The sequence below is a fragment of the Pinus tabuliformis genome, chromosome 1_2, assembly GCF_031772625.1.
Source record: "Pinus tabuliformis cultivar Carrire ecotype Pingquan chromosome 1_2, CPIR1, whole genome shotgun sequence".
Classification (NCBI taxonomy): Eukaryota; Viridiplantae; Streptophyta; class Pinopsida; order Pinales; family Pinaceae; genus Pinus; species Pinus tabuliformis.
The window spans coordinates 803,350,385-803,375,596 of NC_142298.1; positions in this window are offsets into that span (position 1 = coordinate 803,350,385).

Sequence of the window (25,212 nt, forward strand, 5' to 3'; positions counted from 1 at the left end):
AGGATTGAAACTGCGCAATTTCAGTCAGCAATGACATGCAAACCCACAAACTACATTGCGTAATTTCTGGGGCCAACAGGGCACTGCCTCCCGGAATTGTGCAAAGCAATCCTAGAGGCCAGTGTTGGGCCATATTTGCACATTTTCTGGAGGGAAGGCAAAGCCTTCACTCTCAGAAATGCGCATTGCTAGCCGGGCAAGGCAAGGTCCGAGCCAAGGCAGCCTAGACCCTCTAACGAGCGACTAAAAACATGAAAAGTTCTAAATGCATGATGAAGCTAAGTGTAAACAAGAGTGAATGACCATGCATGCAAAAGGTGAGTGCAAGATTCGGAAAACGGGAAAACAAGTATGTGTGTGAAGCGAGTCACCGTAATGGAAACCGTTAGTGCATAAACAATATCCTGCATGCGACAGCAATGAGATGCAATGAAAACTGAAAACAACACTTCTGCAAGCTAACATGCATTAAAATGATAGCAGACGTTCAAAAAAACCAAGCAAACAACATTCATACAAAGTGAAATACAAAACACGATAAAAAAACAGCAAAAGACATGAAAAGCAAAGTTACCCGGAAAAATTTAAGTTGAATGTGCCGAAGACTCCTAGATGCAATATGGGATGTCAGAGCTCCAAGATCGATGTGAGGAATGAGCTCTGCGGTGTCGAATAAATAAGTTTTATAAGAATGAGTCTTATGACGTGCATGCCACAAATCTAGGAAAAACGACACTTGGAGGGAAGTTTCTAAAACGAGCTTTGCATGTAACCTCCAGTTGCTAAAAATAGATGCCTAACATCTATGGATACTTTTTTGTTTTTTACTTTTTTGCTTTTTCGAGAAAAACAACCCATGCGTGCAAATCATGATTGGTTAGTTCTGGGGGGGAACTGGTCAACCTGAAAGTACATGCAACAGTCTGCAAGCCTGGGGATGAAATTTTCACAGTTTCTGATTGAGCAAGACTCATTATCCCTCATGCATTGCGCAATTTCTGGATTGAAGCCCTGGTTGTCAGTTAGAATTGCGCAATTTCTGAGCTGAAGCCTAGTGCTAGGCTGAATTGCACAGTTTTGAGAGGGAAGGTTGCCTAGTTGGACTGCGCATTTCTGGAGCCCAGCAGGATTATGCAATTTCTGGAGTGAAGGTTGGTTCCCCTCTAGAATTATGCAATTTTCGGAGTGAGCACCTCAACCAGAAAATTGACAAAGTGCGGAAAGACAGCCTGTGGTGGGAGACAAACAAGTTGACATGCACAGGCTGACAGGCCACTGAAATTCAATTGAAGCCTATGTACTTGGACAGTGCAAGACATGCTGCTAAGGATGGTTGGTAGGGAGGCTCCAAAATGAAGCTAAGGCAAAATTTTGGAGGGTGGTTGTAGCTACTACAACACTTGGCGACACACTGGTAGAACTCTAGCTCTCTGAATGGACCTTGTTTTGTGAAAAGCAAGTCTAACTCCTCTGAAAGTATTGTTCAGTTCTTAGATCATCTTGGTTTCCACACTAGCTTGATTGAAAGATGTAGCACCTGCCATGCTCTTGGTCAGTCAGCACACATTCCAAGCCAAGTCAACACAGTTGTTTCGATTGGGGATGAGGGGTATATTGGTACATAAGCAATATGATAGTCAGAGTTTAAGTTTCATCTTTGGTGTTGCTCCGCTGCCAGTAGGCCTGGACAGTACCCCGGCGGAGTCACACAGGAACACAAGCATTGCTCCGCTACCAGCGAGCCTGGTCAGTACCCCGATGGAGTTACTTGCATCACCTCTCTGCGTAGGAAGCCTTTCTCTTCTTTCGCCTTATTCATTTTTCTTTTTTCAAAAATTTTCATATTTTCATTTTTCCATTTTCATAATTGTGCATAGCACTTATTCATTTCAAAGGTGGAAGAGGGATCCTGACTTATTGAGAGCAGAAGAGGTTGTTCCTTTAGAGAAGTATTTTGTATATACCTCTGACATACTTGTTAAGGTTTTCCCCCTCACCTTACTCTACTTGACTGAGCTAAAAAGGTTTAACCCAAAACAACCGACTGGAGTAGGTGGTATTAGTTAGCGCACAAGCGTTGTGCTTTCATCAAGGTTCACTTCGAACATAACATATTTTCCATTGGTGTATCATGGATTCAAGACAACAAGTTCTACATAAAGAGATGGGACAACAGATAACCAATTATTGATAACTGCACAAGTACTCTTGTACTTTACCTTGCTTGTTTCAAGAGTTGCACATGGTTTCATGCAAAACTATCCTATGAATGTAAACAAGCAGACGAACAAACAAAACAAAGAGCAGAAGCAAATGCGAAAGCAAAGTAAGTAAGCAAAGCAAGCAGGTAAGCAAACAAACAACAAAGAAAGGATGCAAACATGCATGCAAGCAAATAAGACAAAAGAAAACACTACCCCTACTCCTAAGCTAATGGTGCATGGTCCTACTCACGTAAAGTGATACTTCCAAAGCAGCCACCAGCGCATTGGTCGACCCATATTGGTGAAGGCTTGGTTCGCAAATAACGTATTCAGGTGAACCATCAAACATGAAAAATATAACAATGAAGACAAACACACTCTGAGTTTAAATGTGTCCAAAGAAAAGAAAAAAGTGAATGAGCATGACATGCAATCTGATCTAGCATTGGAACACTAAGTATGCAAATCCCCAACATACCCTCCCTACAACTTGTGTTTATGTCTCTCTGTCTCTCGCACAACACTCTTCCTTCTTTTTATTATCTGCCCCACTTACATGTTGACTCCCACAACACGCCCCTTAGGGACAAGGACTGTATGGACCTCTCATCCTCTACTACAAACTGTCCATGCTCTCCTTTAATGCTGGCACTAAAAAACCATAAATTCATCATGAAGATAGTTGATAAAATAAATGCAATGGCTTGGGTTTACAAGCAACTCCTCCTCATACCTCTAAGTTCATGTCCACTCCTCTAGCCCAGTGATTTGGTTACATTTCCACAATATTTATATGATTTACAATTCATAATAACATTTATAAGAGGGGTAGAAAAAAGGGTTGTCACACTCTATATAAGTAACACATTTACTTAAAATATCATAATTATAAAAATAAATTTGATGTTGTTTTTTGAGATATTAATCAACCTTAAAAAATATATTTAACACTATCTAATATTTATTCTTTTCTCAAAACAAAAACATAAATTGCAATCATAATTTCTTAATTAATAATATTTTACTTATTTTTAATTAATAATATTTAATTTAAAATTATATATTTAGATATATCTATATATATATATATATATATATATATATATATATATTCCCAAGGAAAAATCACAATTTTATTCAAAAGAACAAAATTACATTTTACAGATGCTAAAAAGAAAAACACATGAAAGAGAAAAACACTAATATACCATTTTCCACCCTTCTTTTTCTCCACTTTTTTCCAACCACCATAATTGGGAGTGGTAGTTACAATAGCCATTTGATTCTCTTCGGCATTTATAGGTATTTCATTATCAGAGTCCAAACTCTCTAAAACATGAGTTCCTTTTGTGTCATTCACCACTCTTTCAGAGAAAGTCTTCTCAATCTATTGATGGAGCACTGAATCCATTGTTGCTTTGGATGGAATTAGGACCACCGATCCTACCTGCTCAACCCCTCTCTTCTCAATAACTTCCTGGGAATTTTGTTCAACTATATTTGTAGTGTTATCTGGATATTATTCCTCTGCTACAATATTGTGTGGATCTGAAGTTTTTCAACCCTTTTGGGTTTGTCTCTTTTTTCTTTTGGGCTTTTTCTTTGCTCAAGGACACAAATTTTGTAAGTGTCTCATTTTGTAGAAAAATACGACATCTAAATGATGTGTTTTCAAAATCTAACAACTAGGGCCACTGAATATTATTATGAATCAAGATAATATGATAGTGTAAACTTTTACTCTAACTCTAGACATATCCTAACAAAAGTAAAAATTCTTTTTGTGACTCTATCTACATCCATCTTTAGGAAATTCTTGAAAGAATTGTCGATTCCTTCTAAAATTTTATGATGGAAAAAATGCAAAGGGAGGCTATGTAGGCTGACCCACACTCGCATTTTGGAAACTGCCATGGTATTAGCATCGAAACCCAGAAATTACAGAATCATAAAAAGACCTACACTGCCCTAGAACCATGTTCCTTCTTTCAATGCATAATCCAAATCTTTTGATGTAAAAAAAAAAAAACCATAAAACATAAAAAAATATCACAAATTTTAGTCCAAGTGGAAATGATCCATTGGTGAAGGTCCTTCGGGTTGGGCCAGAAACCTTTAAATACGCATAACTAATCTAGAATAGAAATTAGAGTAAATACCATTGACCTTTGACAGATTTGCTATCAAAGCAAACATCTGATTCATCTGATCTACAATATAGGGGCTAGGGAGATTGGGAAGATGATAAATTTTTTATGCGATTTAGTCCTACCATTTATTGGTTTCCTTGAATGAAACTAGACTTTTTGGGCTACTAGATCCAAAAAATCTTCCATGTAATCTCATGTTTAGGATGATAGTTGAATCATGTTCAATACCATAATCCTGCAAACTGGAGTCCTCTTGCATTGATTTTCCTACATAAATCAAGCTTTGAAACTTTGTTGGAATACCCAACTTTTCTTGAATCTTCATCTTAAGATGTTGAATCATAATCCCATCCCAAACCCTCATGGAAACTGATTTTCCTACAAGGGTTTTAACAAAAAAATTTGTAATGGGGCTTTCACTGCCGGATCTAGATTATGACTGCCGAATTCCTTCATGGATTTGGATATATCATGTGTCTCTGACTATTGAGGAGGGATCCAATTAAAATTCCTCAGATCTATAAAAAAAATATTTTCCCGAACATATCCGATGATACAACGAGCTCTACCTCTATGCTGATAATTTGATTCATAATATGCCTTCATGGTTCTGTGAAAAGCACTCTCCATCACCTCCTTTCTGACCTCAGCTTATGCATGTCCAACTTGCCAGAAAGCTCAAAGCAAACATTTCAATGAAAAATTGCCACAAAATGGCTAGATCCAGAAAGAAAATATAGTGTTGGTCGTAGATCCACAGTCATAAGGGATCAATCTAGCATTCTAATAGTAAAATTGACGTCAAACAAAATCAGAAAAAAGAAAGCTCGAACAACTAGGAAGAATTCCAAAAAAATAAAATGACAAATATCTGGACATGATAATACCTCAAATCTGGATCAATTTGGATGATAGAAAAAGGCAAAGTTATTTTATTTTCTATAACTATGAGATTTGAACTGAGACAGGAACCGAGATTCATGGGAAACAATCCCAACATTTTCTTGTGACTCGATGCCTCAGATTGTCCATCAAAGTCCTCTTCCTTACGATTGATAGGAGAAAAGCCAACCTTTTTTTCCTCTAAAAGTCTAATCGACGAAATCTCCTTTTGCATCATCTTTGGTTTTATCCGTGAAAGATATTGTATGATAGTTGCATTCATAAAAAGACAGATACAAAATTAGCCAAAATGATTTATTAGAAAAAGAACGGAAGGAAAATTAAAGTAAAGATGACATATTGCATTAGATGATTTGAACATAAAGTTGTAAGACAAATTCAAGGCATTTGGAAAATAAAGAATACATCTTGGCTTAGTTAGTTGTTTTTTAGGGACGAATATCAAACTAGTATTGTTATTCATGATCGTTCCTTTTTCTTTGGAGGTGTTCTAAACACAAAGAAACTCTGAATCCATAATTCCATCATTTTCACATTATTTGATACCTCAGAGTGTCGATTAAAGCCCTTGGCCTCATGATTGACATGAAATAAATTGACTTTCAGTGACATTAACGAAGTAACGACCTTCGATACGATTTGGTTCAAAAATCGAGAAGACTGTAACTCTCAGGTTAATAATATACGCTCATATATGTATTAGCTTCTATCAATTTGTTTAATCATATTACAAGATCCCTGTGAAAATTGGTGATCACCATGAAAACTAGTAGTTCTCAAGTGAACAAATTTCATGGGAAACATGGGACATCTATCAGAAATCCTGAAATAAGACATACAAATTTTTAAGGCAATGATATGCTAACAAACTATTATTTTTAATTAAAATAAAAAATAATTTAATTATTTATAAAGTTAAACATTATAATTTTCCATGGTCAATGCAAAACTAATAGTGGTCAGCAGACAAATCGATTATTAGAATTTTGGTCAGAGACTAATAATTAAAGAGTGAAATGATAGACTAATAATTAAAGAGTGAAATATATTTATCATTGCTTTCTCACTCATGCTATATTTTCATTGAATATAGAAACAAAGCATTAGCCATGCCTAGTTTCATTTTGATGTTTCATGGGACACCTCCCGACCATACTAATTCGAGTCTAATCGCGAGAGCATCAAGGAGAATTGAACATGTGGCCTCCCGATGGCAAGGTGCTTTAGCAACAAGACCTCAATCAATTGAGATAACCCTGAGAATACTTTTATATTAAAATACATATATATTTAAAATGAATATATTATTTAACATTTTAAATTAAATTATAGAGTTTTTAATTTAGTATTTAAGTATTATATTACATAAATATTTCAAAAGAAATATATTTTAATTGTATGGATGAAAAAATCTCAAGAATCAATTCTTCTATGTGATATTTCTTCCATGTGATATTGTTTGCTTGAAATTCTTAAAAAAAATCATTGAGCCCAGAGGCTCATTATACAGTAAAATATGATGTGTAACATTATCAAAATTTAAATTTTGCTGAGGTCGGCTCAAATAAAAATTTAAAAAAATCTAAAAAAATAAAATAAAATAAAATAAGTATACAACACATTTAAATAATATCGGGTCAAAAAAAAAATTACACATGAAGAAATTGAATTACTCTCAGCTCATGTTAAACACAGATCTATATTGATTTGATTTATAAACTCAATTTTTAAACATGATATTATTGATTTGATTTTTTTTAAATAATTAATTTTTTCCTTTAATTAGATTTTATTTATTTAACATTTAATAAATAAGATTTTATTTGTAATTTTAAATAAAGCATTTACAATATATATTTGTTTATTAATAAGCCTATCATATGCATTAAATTTGATATCGATTAATAATTAATTTTTAGAAAATTTTAACAATTTAATAGATGAAATATCATTTTTAAGATAAATAATTTATCTTATATAAATAATTTCAAAGTAATAATATTAATCTAGATAATATTTTCAAGTAAATCAATATCCTTGGTAAATCATTACTAACACTAATAAAATGAGGGAATTATATGCTTACAAATAGCATCTAAATTCATAGATATATAAAACTAGATAGTAACTCTAATTATAATTTAATTTTATCCCAAAAAGATAATTTGTAAAATTTCTATTTACATATCCTTATTTCATTATTAACATATTTAATGCATGTATTTGAATATTATTATCATTTTAATGATGGTTGTGAAAAATAAATAATGAATTTTATATTATATATATATATATATATATATATATATATATATATATATATATATATATAGATAGATATAATTGAATTGAAAAGATGATACCAAAAGCTCTGGTTAAATTGACGATTTAAGATGTGAAAACTTATACATTGAAATAGGTTTGGTCTCCATACCATAACATTCCTCTTGATATTGTATTTTTTTCAGTTTTATGAATCAATTTGTAGTCAAAAATTACAAACAAAATAACCATACAAAATAACTAATAACTTATTTATGATAAAATATATGATGATGCTTATTTACTAAAAGTTCAAATTAAAAAGTTGAAATTTATTTTATATATTGTCAATATGACTGAAGTAAAAACCCTAAAAGACAAAAATTCTAACAGTCAGGGTTTAGCAAAAATAGTGGATTAGAAATTTTTTTGTGCAATGTCAATATGACTGAAGTAAAACCCTAAAATAGAAAAGTTCTAAAATTCTAACACTCGGGGTTTAGCAAAAACAGTGGATTAGAAAAATTAAAAGAATTTGAATTGTTTAAGAAAACGGAAGCTTTTTTGTTGAGATCATAATTTTTTTGTTAAATATTACTATTTGTATTTTTCTAAAGCTTTTTTTTGAAAAATTAGCAAAATGAATTGGCTCCAAAACTTGGAACATAACTAACACAAAAATACATTGAAAACTTAAAAAAAGTCAAGAAAAAGTGACTTGAAAACTCTTTGTATGAAGATTATTTTGAGATAACCCTAGACCATAGATCAATGTTCCCAACAATCACTTTTATATCAATTGAATTCGAGATTAAAATAATAATTCATTTAGCTTAATTGTCCTACAATTATGAGGTATTCCATGACAATGTCCTTGATATTAGTGAAAAAAGAATTATGAGGTATTCCATGACAATGTCCTTGATATTAGTGAAAAAAGAACCAAAAATTCATTCGTCATAAACTATTTATTATTTTTATGTGTTTTGGTTGGTTAGTAGGGCAAGGTGGTAAAATAGTGAGCCTCACTAGAGTATGATTTTCTAAATATATATATTAACTTTTTCTAATTGATTATTACTATACAAATTAGTGAAATGTAGTGATAAACAATGTGTCTCATATATTTATAACTTTTTATTTTGCTTTTAATTAAACAAATTTTCCTAAGTATCATTTAACAAGGAGCATTATTTATGCGAGAATAATCCTCCGATGATGTATTCCAATATAAGGCACAATATAATTTGGCGTACATTATAACAATAAAATCAGGGATCTAAATGAGTTAGTTTATGATTTTTTATATAATTATAAGTTTTTTATCAATATTTTATGGATTTCATATTACTTTTAGTTTTCTTTAATTTTATTTTTTCATGATATATTAGCGTAAAAATAAATTTAATTTATTTTGGAATAAGTTTTTAAAATTTTAATTTAATTATTAATAATTATGAGATTGATGGTAGGGATTTAACTTCCATGAAATATTTTATAATATTATTAGCAGCAATCATAGATCAATGGTTGATATTTATTTTAAAAGTAGCTATCTCCTCTTTGTCTTTTTAAATTAATTAATTAGTTAAAAAAGAATGTCATATGGACAAGTGTTATAAGAAAAGAATTATGGTTTTTTAAACACATGGTATTAATAAGCCATGACATTGGTCTATAGCATTGTAACAAAGTCTATTTATAGATTACAAATCTTCATAGTTATATATTTAACTTATATAGTAATTTTTTATAAATAATAATAATAATAATATAATTTAAAATACAATAACAATTTAATTAATTATTATTATTTTTCAAATTTTAGCAATATGAAATATATAATAATATGTTTTTTATATTTATTATAAATTAATGTAATTAATGCCTATCTACTTTTACGAATCATTTAATTTAAATAATTATGTTATTACTCTACATATCACACTAGCTAACCCATAACATACCTATTATACAAAACAACATTATTTATTATGGAATAATATCCATATTGCGGCCAATTTTAAATCTTTTCATAATTTTATATTATGTTATAATAATGTATGTATTCATGAAACAATAAGGATTATCCAATGAAAAACTCCATCGGAACATGGATCGTTTTTCTCTCTCTTTGCATATATATCTAATGAAGAACTCCATTGGGAATTCAAGATATTAGCGTGGAAATAACCAAATACACAAGAGACATAATCAAATACATGGATGATACTCATTCAAGTTAATTATCTATTATACTTATATTTTTAACAATATAAATCAAATTTTATAAATAAAATAAATTTAATTGTAATTAAGTTGAAAGGTTATATATATATATATATAAATTCTAACTTTGTTAAGCAATGATATGATTAAATTCAAGTGCGTAATTTTTTTTCAATTTTTGCTTCTTCCAAAATATTTTTAACTCCATAAATTTAATTCTTCTTAATATTTATAGAAGTGTATTTTCCTTTTTATATTTGAAAGTAAGTATATAAATTTTCTTTACTCAATAATTAAAATTAGTTACTTCTCTTTTTCTTTATCTCTGTGTAATGCTCCCTTTCACCCTCTTAGTTTAATCTAGGATGAATGGGAGGTGTTATTTTCAATTAACCCAACTTTCAAGGTCACCTTATGGAAATGGGGTTACAAAAATTTCCTCTCACTGAAAGTTTGCGAAAATCACTTTCTGTAATACCATTGCATCCAACTCGTCAAGAGCTTATAAATTCTACATCAATCCAACCTCTAGATTGAAAGTTATGTCCATTTGAAGTTAGCCAATTAACTCGTGCCACATCAGCATGATACTGCCATGTGGTACCCACATGACATTGCTATCTCACTCGTGGTCTAATGTGTCACTCGTTACATCATCGCACCATGCGCCATTGCTCCATCATGCCATACTTCTAGGAACATTATGTTCCAATCATTTGTGGTGTGAGATGAATATTCATGTCAAGTGATAGGGATGCTCCCGTACTGCATCTTCCGTCAACTGTGACTTCTATCAAAAACGTGCCCCATTATGAAAGATGTTAAAAACATCTCCAGGGACCTGAGCTCCATGGTGATGTGGCTCTTGGACACATCAACTCCATTGCAGCACCATGTGGCGCTTTTGAGCCAAGTGTTATTGAAAAACCATCACCATGTGTCGCCTAGGTAGCACGTTAGCATAATCCTCCATGTCACCCGCATCCACTACATCTCGTTGATGTCATTATGACATCAGGGTAATGTCACCCTACCATGTGGCATTAGTGATGCCATGTGTCACTCGAAAACTAGCCACTTGACCCTCTAAAGGGCCATTTTTGCTGCCACGTGTTGCATCATTAGCATGCTATGTTAGTAGCTTTGCCACGTCACATGTCCACATCCTCCAAAAATACCACATGGCATCCACGTAGCCTTAGTTGTCCTACATGGCACCTGTCACTTCAACCTAAATCAGGGGGTCCCATAGGGTTATTCCCCTTCATATAATTCAACGTTTCGATGTTATAATCAATTTTAGGTCTAAGTGTAACTTTCCCATCATGAAACATTTTGTCTCTGTTCCTCAGGATAAACATTTCTACATCTCTCAGGATAAACATATCGTTGTTTTCAAGCATCAAGGTTTTTCGTTATCATAGAGACAAACCTTTGTTCCCCGTGACATTCATTTCTCCATTCCCCATATGTACCTTTTTCTATCCCCTGGGACATGCAAATATTTGTTAACGTTGAACTATTCTTGTCCCATAGAGATATATCTTTGTCCCCCATAACGCACAGCTTATTGTTTACTGACAGGAACAATTTCCCGATGTGACCCCACACTTCCTATCAATAGTGCCATCCTCCATAGATGTTGCACATAACACTTGGCATGTCCCACACGATGATAATTACTACTAAGTACTATCATTAGAGGACAAATCATGTAATTAAAACACAATTAAGGCTAATCCTCCAGTCTTCACTAAAATTCAAATTCTTGTGTTAAGTCTACCAAAGACTTATCCAGCCTTGAATACACACTCGACTTTTGATGACACTTAGACTCATAAAATTAAAGATTACATGGATTATGCCCATGTATTCCTAAAGGTCGAGTGTCACTTTGAATGCTAACTTCTAGAGGAGCAAAGCCTTCATTCCAATTATATCATTATGAAGATTGTCCGTATGATACTACAACAGAGCTAACGACGTGCCTTCCATCTAGCACAAAGAAGACAAACCAAACCATGGCTAACACTGCTTTGTAAATTTAGGCTTACAACAACATATTATGCCATAAAGTGGATCCCAAACACTACTGTTGAATCCACTGGTAAAACACACATTATAATATATTGATAATCAAAAACCTTAATCAGATAAGTATCCATTAGATCCACAACATGACAATAATTGATCCATAAACTTCCATGGATATTGCACTGGATGGTTCGTCACAACAACTATGATAATATTATATTAAAAATATGAGGTTCTACGCTATTACAGTTTTATTAATCTTTAAGATATGTAAATTTAGCTGCAATTAGTGTATGCATGCGTATGGAAATTAGACATAAATGTAGAGAATGACAAAATAAACTCACACACACACACAAAACACAAGATATGCTCTGGGAAACCCTTTCAGGAGAAAACCCAACTGGAAGGTGAGGTCGCTTCGCTCTCTTTCTTTCTGGAAATATGGTTGTAGGTACAAAGAAGTAACACATGTGGCCTGTGGGCGGCTACAGTGCACAAATCCCCCTGTGTGCTCTACCTCCTATCTCTCTTAGCTATCTTTGCTCAAGAATGGAACAAAATTCTCTCGAAAGAATGGAATGTCTCTTCCTCCTAGTGGCATGATTATAACACAACCCGATAGGTTACTAGTGGTTAATTTTGACTACATCAACTCTTAACTAGAGTTACAATATAGAATCTTCTAGATTATTTTACATCATAATCACATGGATATCCCCTTTTCCATGAATAATAGGGGCTGACGCAACATCCTCCTGAACTATAGGTGTGAAAATAGGAAGGTCAACTTCTGAGTGGCATAACTTTTGCATACGAACTCTGATTGACACGCTTCTTACACCGTTGGAAATATATCTGTGTAAAATAGCATGGAATTATTCTATGCAAAAGTGACAAAGTTTTACCCCCAAAAAACATCGTTTAATGCCTCAAAACGCTCTCAAAAGGTTTCAGACCCCGTTTTGCCAAATTGGGTCTCGCTGGTAAAAACAGTGTCGTAAGATAATTCCTCCACTTTTTCCACTCCAAAAGCATCAAGATGGATGAAAAAAAATATATTGATATAATTTGGATTAATAATGGAAATCACACACATTAATAGCTTAACTGAGCACATTAAGAATTCATACAAGACCTCGCAAATAGCTTTGTAACTCAAGAACATATTCAAAAGATACCATAAGGATTTGTAAGTCCTTCAAACCACTTTCATTATGGACACTGGAAATAACACATTCCTCCACTAACAGTGCAGATACAATCCTTGTTCTAACACATAATAACATTACTGTTTCTACATAATGCAATATATATATATATATATATATATATATATATATATATATATATATATATATATATATATATATATATATATATATATATATATATAGTAAATATGCTTATCTATATAACTTGAATGACTAGCAACTGAGGGATGACATTCAACTCTGCACCCAACCATAAGCTAGTTGCATGACTATATTTCTTACAACTGACCACCCTTGAGCTGTATCTAGAGTCTAAGTAGTTAAGTGCTCTAGGGATTTCACATCATTACCCGTCAACTAGATCACACACGGCTCCAAAGCTCACAACGTCTCAACCCACTAATTGTTTCAAATATTCAAACACACACAACGTCTCCACTCTACTAAGTAGGAATATAGAGTACACAATGTTTTGACCTGCTCAACCATACGAGCCTCTAGAACACACAATGTCTCCACCTTTACTTCTCTTGCCTTTCCTTAACCCAACACTCCTCAGTGTGCTCCCACTCTTGCACCAATGTTTCCCCCTTAGCATTTATTTCCTTCCGTGAGTTCTCTTATCATCCTATTGATGGTGCTGGACCCGCCAACATGTCAGGGGATCTTCCTAATAAGAAGTCTCAACTAGACCTTAGACCATTTGGTGTAGGAGTCCCAGCAGTGGGTAGTACGGTATTGCCTTGACTGCAGTTGCACACAGAGGTGAGTAAGATGCCCTTGTTGGTAGCAAGTGTGTGACATATGCAACAAGTCAAGGAATGCATGAGAGAATCTAACACATGTAACGATGGGTATGAGTGCGCCCCTTAGAAACTTGTGACAACACGCAGCTTGAAAGGGAACACATGAGAGAGATACATCACAAGCTGGAAAGAAGATTAGCCAGCGATCCAAAGTGATGGTTAAACCAACAACATATCTTGATAAGATTCGTACAAATCTATATAGAAAAGTCCATACATACATGCGTAAACAACTACATATATCATTAGAGTAACAAAGCTAGCTGAAATACAATAACAACATATGCATGAAATGTGTTGGCTCTGTTATATTAAGAAAGTGAAAGATCCAATCATACATACAACTATGACCAACCACTAGTCCTGACAACGGAACGTTACAGTCATTTCCGCTTGCTCCTCCAAAGAGATATACTAGCTCTACACTGTGGAGAAGCCAAGGCTCGTTACAATACACTCCAAGCTTTCTCTAAGATACACCTATAGGAATCTTGGCTCCCAAAAGCCTGTACAATGAGTTATGAGGTTCTATAAATAGAAAAGGGTGGGGTGACCCTTGACATTCCCCTTTGTGACTCTTCACCTACCCTCATGACTCTTCAACTACTACATGATTGTTACACTCTACTATCGACACTTGGTCTTTCACTTTTACAAGATGTTACATTACAATCTGCACATGTACCCATGTGAGACGAAATAGGGTTGAGTAAACCATGCAAGACATTACTAAGACTCGGATAGCTATGGGAAGACCAACTCTTTAACATCCTCGTGATGATCGATGGTGGCGAACTGATGCCAAGCTTGGTAGTCTGTTATGGTGTCCATGTGCTCAATGGTGACATCCTGCTAAAAGCAAACTCTCGCCTCTATTGCATCCGGGTACACTAATTTGGAAACTTTGTCCAACTCGTCTGATAACATGTGCATCATAGTCTTGAGTGCATTCAGACCAACAACATATTGATGCATAGTGTCTGCATTGATCTCCAAGTCTGCGTTGGTGGCTACACGCATCAACTCATCAAAGTACATTTTCAGCTCCAGTCGGACTTGGTTCTTCATCAATAAAATCAGCATTGATAGCAAATCTAATTTTGCATCTTTTTGTTACCTTTAACTCTTCATCCTTATTTACCCATCCCAGTGGATACGGATTTGGATAATCACAAACTTCCAGCACCAACTTCTTGACCAACTCTGCTGCAATGAGATTCGCCTAAGATCCTGAGTCAAACAGAGCATCAATCTTTGTCTTCTTGACATGTATCTTTATATGGAAGAGTTTGATCATTTTTTTCTCTTCATGTTGCTGAAGGCTATCAAGATTCACCTCCTTGTGCACTGATGTACTTACGATCTTCTCATCCACATCCAAGTTGATTTAAGCTTGGTGTAGAAATTCTCACTGTAGATTAACCTGATAATGCAATATAACTAAAGCAAAATACTTTAATCTACCTCTACAATCAAACTTGCAGAAGCTTAATAGATTTGAGCAAGATCAAGCATAATACATATAACTAGAAGAAGAATCAATACACATGAAACACAGAAGAATACTCAGGGGAAAGCCTCAGCTAAAAACCTCTCTATATGTATTATCATACAAGTGGAAATATCTCAGGATTACACATAGCTTTAGCTCTCACAGCTATCCAGCTCTCAGTACAATCCCTCATTGTTGCTCACAGACAAAATAGACTGCTCATAAAGCCTTCTCTCTACCCTCCAAGCTCCTATTTCCTTATGCAGTTTTCCCTGGGTGCTCCAATTATAACCTTGTGTGACACTAATCTCACACACTGTAACAATGTGAAAATATCAAGGAATGAATTCCTTCTGCATGGATGAGTTTTCCTTATAGGAAAATTCCTCCAACTGATAGTACACTGTCCCTGTCTTTAATCTCAACTGGGTCTTTCTTTGAATAGACATGCATGAGTTATTTATGAGAGAATCTTCAGTTATCTGGAGTACACTAGTTGCATGCATGCATGCATTAACTGACTGAACTCACAATTAGTTCCTCAAACTGTTTGGAACTAATTTAACTGGACATAACTCAGTTAACTGAGCTAACTAATTACAAATCAATTATAACTCATCCTTATCTCCTTAATTAAGGGATAATCTCTTTAATTTAAGGGATAACTATTGCATGACTTCACAAAGACTTCTAGCTTGAATTTCTCCAACTAATTAATCCAAGATGAATTAATTAATTATTTTTCAAGCAGTTGGTGCGACTAAATTCGAATTTTAATTCTCAATTTTAATTTAAGGACAACTTAAAATTGGAATATTCTTGTTGCCACATTTCAACACTCTCTCTCAACAAGAAAGGGATTATCTACCACCCCAATCCTGTCTCTATGGAACTTGAATTTACACTTTGACAATGCCTTAGTCAAAACGTAAGTATCTTGCTCCTCGGTCGAAATATACTGCAAAAAAATGATCCTCCTTGCTACACAGTCTCTGAGATTATGATACCGGATATCGATGTGCTTGGACCTATCATGAAATAATGGATTCTCAGAGAGTTTGATACAACTCTGATTATCACAATAGATCACAGTTGGATCCATCCTCTGATCAAACAAACCAACTAAAATTTTTTGCATCCAGATGGCCTCACATGTTGCCTGACTTGTAGCCATGTATTCAACCTCTGTCGTGTTGAGTGCAACCGACCTCTATTTTCTATTGTACCAAGAAACTGTCGTCGACCCAAGGTTGAAAATTCCACCTGATGTGCTCTTCCAATCTGATGGACTCCCTGCCTAATCTGCATCGGTGAAGCCCTGTAGCTTCACTCCCTCTGTCCGTCTATACCATAATCCATACTGAGATGTACCTCTGAGGTATCTCAATACATGCTTTGCCGCCTTCCAAAACATCTTGGTAGGCTAAACCATAGCTTGACTTAGCTAGTTCAGCACAAATCTGGTTGTGTGTTCACTAAGTACATCAATGAACCCACAAGCTCCCTCTACATAGTAGCCTCTACTACTTCTCTTGAAGTAGCATCCTCCTTCCTCAAGTTACCTGCTAGAGGAGTCTTCATGGGATTGCACTTCTCCATGTGGAATCTCCTGAGTATCTCGTTGGCATACTTGCCTTGAGACACAAACAACTCCCCATCCTTCCGCCACACTTCCATGCCAAGGAAGTAGTGCATGAGACCCATGTCTTTCATCTCGAATTCTCTTGCAAGGTCCTCCTTGCAAGACATGATCAACTGATCATCACCTGTCAATATGAGATCAACATAAAGTACAATGATCAATGGATTACCTTTTACCATGATGTGGTATAGGTTCGCATCCGCTTCACTCTTTGTGAAGCCCAACTCGATGAAGTAGTTATCTATCCTGGTGTACCAAGCACGAGGTGCTTGCTTCAACCCGTACAAAGCTCTCTTGAGTCGACACACATGCGACTCACGATCGAAGGTCTCAAAACCTTTTGGTTGCTCTATGTACACCTCTTCCTCAATCTTGCCATTGAGGAATGAAGTCTTCACATCCATCTGATGGATCTTCCAACCCATATGTGTTGATAGTGCCAACATTGATCTGATAGATGAGTACCTTGCAACGGGTGCAAAATCTCATCATAGTCAATCCCCTCAATCTGAGAAAAGCCACGGGAAAAAAATCTTGCCTTATGCTTCTCCACACTACCATCAGCAACTTGCTTTACCTTGTAAAGCCAACGGGAACTCACAACTGACTTGTTCTTCGGTCTTGGAACCACATCCCAAACACTATTCCAAACTATGGATTCATACTCCTCCACCATAGCATCAACCCAAATCGGCTACTGCATTGCTTCCTCAAAGGAAGATGGATCAGTCTAAATACATTCCCCAACAAGGGCCATGTATCCAATGTACCTATCAGGTGACCTCCTCTATCTGCGCTGAGAAGATGGTTCTCCCACATTCTCTCTCACATCTGACAACAATCTGTCAGCTTCTCTTGTGTGCTTCCGTCCATCTCTGGAAGACACTGATTGAGTGGATTTCTCCACTCCTGGAACCTCTGCATGCAGCTGCTCTGCATTAGTTTGAGGCTCCTCCTCCTTAGGAACCAATAGTTCCTCCATAGCCTATAGTTGGAGCTCCCTCTCATGGGAAACTCGCATGGCCTTCTACTCATCAAACTTAAGATCTTTGTGAACCACTGTCCTCCGACTGGTAGGCAAGTACACTCGATAGTTGTGGGGTGTATCAGTGTACCCCACAAGTATCCCCAACTCGGTTGTCGGCTCAAGCTTCTTCTGTGCATCCTTGGTCACATGGCAATATACCGATGTGCCAAAGATCCTGAAGTGACCCACATCTGGTCTCTTGCCGGAGAAAGATTCCTCTGGTGTTTTCATCCCAAGTATGCGATGCAGGCTTCTATTCTACAAATAGACTGTTGTGTTGCATGCCTCAGCCCACAAATGAAGTGGTAGGCCTTGGTCATGCAGAATCGCCCGTGCAGCCCCTATAATCATTCTGTTCTTCCTTTCTGCCACCCCATTCTGCTGTGGGTTATGAGGTGCCGTCAACTCCCGTTTAATTCCTTCCATTGCATAGAAGTCCTTAAACTCTTAAGAGACATATTCTCCACCATTGTCGCTTCTCAAGGCCTTGACCTTATGCCCTGATTCTTTCTCAACCAAAGCTTTGAACTCACAAAACTTTGAGAAGGTTTGATCCTTCTTCTGCATGAAATAAATCCAGCATTTACGAGAATAATCATCAATGAAGATCACATAATACCTTTGCTTCGTAGTGGATGCCGTCGAGAGTGGTCCACACAAATCAGTGTGAACTTGCTCTAAGATCTCTTCAGCTTGACTTTCTCGATCGTGAAAGGAAGACTTGGCATACTTCCCTAAGGTACAACCTTTGCATGTGTCAACTTGCTCAAGTTTACCTTTGGGAAGTCCGGTAGATATCTACTGCATTATCTTCAAGGCCCCATGATGTAAATTGCCCAACCGCCTGTGCCATAACTCACCAATGTCTTGGCTTTGCACCAATTCTACTTTCAAACTCAATGCAGCACAGTCATCTACCTCTAGTTTATAGAGATTCTTCACTCGAATCCTGATCATCTTGGTCTGACTCGTGGCTATGTGTCTTAGGAACGCCTTTCCTTTACTAAATACAACATCATAGCCTTTGTCTTCCAACATCGCGATTGAGACCAAGTTCTACTTCAGTCCAGGCACATACTTCACATCAGTTAAGGTGAGAGGAGCTCCATGCTCCCTCTGAAAAGTAACCTTGCCCACTCCTGAAACACTGTACTTCCCGTCATCACCCATCTCTATGCACATCTTGAGGTCTTTCTCCTCCAAGTTACTCAATAAACTTTTGTCGTCGATCATGTGGAATGAGGCTCCACTGTCAAGATACCAAACACAACCCACCATCGATGAAACCATGCATACAATGAGGGTGAATTCCATTTCGAACTAAGAGGCTAATGCCTCACCTTCCGACCCTTTTGTGGATCCCTTCTTGGACTTCTTCGATGGGAAATTAGTTGCATAATGTCCCATCTCATGAAAATTAAAGCATCTCACTTTAGATTTGTCACCCTTCTTCCCTCCATGGGAAGAATTCGATTTGGAATGGGAAGCCTTCCCTTTCCCTTTCCTTGCCTTACTTGCTAAGGCCAAATTTTCTTCATCATCATTCTTTAATGAAGAACCATCCCAAGTGCTCCTCCTGATCTCCTCCTGCATGAGATCTGGCCACAGTTGTTCCCAATCCGGTAGTTTCTCTCTTCCATTCACAGAGTCATGGTAACTATTCCAGCTCTTTGGAAGACAGAGGAGAGCAAGGCTCACCATATCATCATCGACAGTAGTTATTCCCACACTACCAAGCTCATCTCTGCAGGTGGGAAGCTTGTTCAGATATGTGGAAATAGTATCTCCCTTCTCCATCTTCATTTTTCGAAGCTTATCCTTGAGCGCCAGTTTCCTCTGGTCATTGTTTTTCTGATAGAGGTCCTTCAATGTCTTCCACATTGAAAATGGAGTCTCCTTTCCATGGAGACTCAAGACAATGTGGTCTCGAACTCCCTCCAGAAGAATCTGTCTCGCCTTCGCTACACACTTCTTCCATTAAGCCAATTATTGTGCATTAGTTGCAACTGGCTTAGGGATTTCTTGATCAATGAAATCCTTCAAACCATTGTCTTCTAATACCGCTTCCATTCTATCCTTTCATGCTATGTAATTCAAGCTGCCTTCCAAGGCATATTCGAGTCTTAAGCCATAGAACACCATTGACCAACCTAAAGTATGAGATGAATTTGATTTGTACCTGCAATCCCAAACTTCAAACTTCAAACTTTAAATTCTCCTCTCTGTATATTGTTTACTACTTTGTTAACCTAACTCTGATACCATGTAGAAATTCTCACTATAGATTAACCTGATAATGTAATATAACTAAAGCAAAATACTTTAATCTACTTCTACAATCAAACTTGCAGAAGCTTAATAGATTTGAGCAAGATCAAGCATAACACATATAACCAGAAGAAGAATCAATACACATGAAACACAGAAGAATACTCAGAGGAAAGCCTCAGCTAAAACCCCACTATCTATATTATCATACAAGTGGAAATATCTCAGGATTACACATAGCTTTAGCTCTCACAGCTAGCTCTCAGTACAATCCCTCAATGTTGCTCACCAACAAAATAGACTGCTCATAAATCCTTCTCTCTGCCCTCCAAGCTCCTATTTCCTTGTGCAGTTTTCCCTAGGTGCTCCAACTATAACCTTGTGTGACACTGATCTCACACACTGCTCCAACACATTGTAAAACTTTGCAAATCTCAAGGAATGAATTCCTTCTGCATGGATGTGTTTTCCTTATAGGAAAATTCCTCCAACTGATAGTACATTGTCCCTGTCTTTAATTTCAACTGGTTCTTTCTCTGAATAGACATGCATGAGTTATTTATGAGAGAATCTTCAGTTATCTAGAGTACACTAGTTGCATGCATGCATGCATTAACTGAATAAACTCACAATTAGTCCCTCAAACTGTTTGGAACTAATTTAACTGGACATAACTTAGTTAACTGAGCTAACTAATTACAACTCAATTATAACTCATCCTTATCCCCTTAATTAAGGGATAATCTCCTTAATTTAAGGGATAACTATTGCATGACTTCACAAAGACTTCTAGCTTGAATTTCTCCAACTAATTAATCCAAGATGAATTAATTGATTATTTTTCAAGCAGCTGGTGAGACTAAATTCAAATTTTAATTCTCAATTTTAATTCAAGGACAAATTAAAATTGGAATATTCTTGTTGCCACATTTCAACACTTGGTTTTTGGAATTAGTGGCCATGAGATTCTTCTTCTTATTATCTTTCTTCTTGTTCATCGAGTTTAGATCTGGATGCAATTTCCAACACTTCTCCTTTGTATGGCCATCAATGTTGCAGTGGTTACAGTGGTTGCTAGGATCTTTACACTGGTGTGTTGTGGTTGTCATATTTGTATCTTTTCCCCCTTTTTGCTTCTTCCCCTCCTTAGAAGCTTCCCGTTTCTCCTTCTACTTTGATCCACTTGACTGTTGTCTTTTGAAGCCTATGTTCTCTAGGTATTGTGTCTGTACACAAGCCTCGTCCATTAATTTAGGCTTGAACAACATCACTTGCTCACACATATGGCGGTGTTGACCCCCCAAATACTTGAGGAGTACATCTGGGTTCTTTAGAGAGATACCTAACATTATAGCCATCTTTCTGAATTTTGTGGGGTACTCCTGCACACTTTGGCCCGAATTTTGCCTGAAATAATGCCACCAGATTCATTGGTCCTCCATGTACCCAATGGGATAAAACTGTGACTTAACGAGGGTTTTGAAGTCCTCCCACTTAATCACTGGAGTTTCTCCCTCCAACCTCATGGTTTTCGTGTGGATTTCCCACCAAGTCAGTGCATGGCCCTCTAATTTCAGTTGCGGGAATGAAATTTTTTTGCCCTTCCTCGATATGATGGATGCTGAAATAAACTTCCAGTTGTTGTAACTAGTGGTTCAGCTTCAAAGTCTCGATCTTGCCGTGGTATGGCTTGATATTGACTTTTTCTTTGATTTTGAACAAGGATTGATTCACAGAACTCGAAATGGGTTGATCATTTCTCGGTTCTTTCTTCGGATGGTTCTCAGATTCTTACTGATCTCCCAATCCCCATCCTGATTTGTCCTCTGCATTCAAACCCCCATCTTCTCCAAATACCCCCAGCTTATTGCTTAGGGACACTATGAGGAGGATTACATTACGGTTTATATTTGTGACTTATTGTCTGAGCTTCAAAAACCTCACCTCTATAGGATCACGAGTTTCATTTACATATTCCTCATCCATGATTAGGGTTTTACTATTTTCCACCCCAATGACCTAGATCCCCTACAAATATCCACAAATACCTAAAGAAACTTGCTCTAATACCAAATGATCTATAAATTGTCATGGATATTCCAGTGGACAGGTCGTCACAACATATTTGATAATAATATATTAAAATATTTTATTTTTACACTATTATAGTTTTATTAAAATTCTAGATCTATATATTTTACTATAATTAGTGCATGCATGTGAAAGGAAATTATGTAGAAAAGTAAAGAACAAAAAAATAATCTCACACACACATAAGACACAAGATATTCTCTCTGGGAAACACTTTCAAGAGAAAACCCAACTGGAAGGTGATGTCGCTTTGCTCTCCTTCTCTATCTGGAAATATGGTTGCACGTAGAAATAAGTAATGATTATGGCCCGTGGGATGCTACAATGCACAAATCCTCTTTATGTGCTCTACGTCCTATCTCTCCTGGATATCTTTGTTCACTTATGGAACAAAATTCTCTTGAAATAATGGAATGCCTCTTCCTCCTAGTGGCCTGGTTATAACACAACCCGATAGCCTACTAGTGGTTAATTTTGACTACATCAACTCTTAACTAGAGTTATAATATAGACTCTTCTAGAGTATTTTACATCACAAACATGTGGCTATCACCTTTTCCATAAATAATGGGGGTTGACGCGGCATCCTCCCAAACTATAGGTGTGAAAACAGGAAGGTCAACTTCTGAGTGGCATAACTTTTGCATACAGACTCCGATTGATGTGCTCCTTGAACAGTTAGAAATATCTTTGTGTGTAGAATATCATCGATATGTGCACACTAGAGCAAAAAATTCTCTGCCCGAAAAACATTGTTTGATGCCTCAAAATGATCCTGGAAGGTTTTAGATCCCCTTTCGCCAAACTAGGTGTTGTTGGTTAAAACAGTGTCGTAAGTTGATTCCTCCACTTTTTCCACTCCAAATGCATCAAGATGGATGATAAACAATATAATGATACAATTTAGATCAATGTCCAACCCACTCTCTCAGCTAACAAGAAACATGCCTTTCCATTAAGTTCAGGCACAATGAGGCACTTCATATTACTAGGAACTTGGTCACTCCAAAGCGCAAGTTTGGGTTGAGAGTTCAAGTTATACAAGGACCTCACCCCTTAGACAGTTCAATATGAAATCACTCATGAAGAGCACACATTAGGAAATGAAAGACACATTCTAATAGATACTAAAATCCTGGCGAAGGTGGCAAATTGGGTTTCTAGATGCAGGGCACATTAGAGGTCGTTACAACTAATACATGTACACAATGGAGCTTTATTATCGCATGAAATTTCTTCTTGGTATAGTTCTTATTGATATAAATGATATTGAGGAAGATATGCTTTTGACACTAAACTAGATGCAAAGGCATGTGATAGTAATTAATTGAAGGCTTAAGCACATTTACAAGTAATTGTGCATCCCCCTTGATCTTGTTTGTTCTATAGACAACAATAAGGAGCCCATTCCGATTAAGCCACAAATTTTGATAGTATACCTAATGTTCTTGTAGAATTTTAGTTTTCTCTTATTTGTGTTCTAGTTTAATAGTTTAATGTTTAGAAATGGCCCTAGAGGCCCAATCGTCAAGGTTAACTTTTTTATTATCATGAATTTACTTAGATATGTGGCTTTTGGGATTCTAAAATGATTGAAATTATGTATGTGGTTTGGTTTCCCTAGTGGAAGACTAGAACAAACTTTGTATGCTTCTCATGCAATTTTTTTATCCAAAGGAAGAATTCATATAATTTACAAAAAAAATGGTTCCAATAGGGTGCCTCACTACATGGGTAGGTAATTCATTTGTTGTGGATTAAAGAACATGAAAACAACTTACCTTCAGGAGGGATTCCAATCCTGATCATATATGTTGGAATGTTGACTGGAGTTGAGGATCAAGGTGGGACCTGCCATAATGTAGGTGCCTTATGGTGTTTTCAGAGTCCCCGATTATAATTATATTAACCATATGAAATGAGAGTGCTATAGATATTCCTTGGATAAAGGTATAAGCCTCTACTTGGTTGTTGGAGGTTTGTCTGAGACTCTGAGAGAAGGTTGTGTTTATTATCCCTCTGTGGTGATAAATCGCCCCACACCTGCCACCACTATGCACTACTTATATTCTTATCCCTAACTAGTGACAAAAATAAATGATACAAGTTTGCAACCATATAAAATCTAGGTCCATAATAAGTTGATTGCCATAGAAATTCAATAATTTGAAGAGTAAATAGAAAACCTAACCTATATAGATGAAGTCAGGTCTTGACTTTAGGTGCAATATGATATTGAATAATGGCCCCTCTAACCATTTCATGAAACACTATAAAAGGAAAATCTAACCAACTTCTAGTATGGAAGATCAATTGTTCATTATAGAAGAAATAAAACACCAGTTGACACTTTTCCTTAGAGTAGAATCACTCATGCAAATTTCTAATTCTCTACCAAGGGCCCCCATTCCATCCCATATAATATAGGTAGGCATGTGCTATCACCAGGTTGATATTGATTCACCTAGTACAAGTTGGGAAAGTCGACAAGGTACTATGACAAGGTGTAATGTATTGCTAGGGATAAAGCATAACGTAGGTATATTGAAAGCTAGGAGTGGCTATTGTATTAGACATGCTAGGAATAACATATTTCTAGAGATAAAATGTAATGTATTGGTAGAGCTAAAGCATGACATAGGTATATTAAGAGTCATGACAAAAGTAACTAACGTATTAGAGAGATAAGGGGTAATGTATTGGTACATATAAAGTGTATTGTCTCTAAAGCTAGTAAGTAAGATAATGTGTAATGCATTGAAATCTGAGTAAGTATGAAATGAACTCATTTTGGTTGATTGATCAATACCAAGATAAACTAGTGATTACCTACCTCTCTCCCTCCCTTTATCAATTGAAGTAGTATCAACCCTTTTGAGAACCCCTCAAT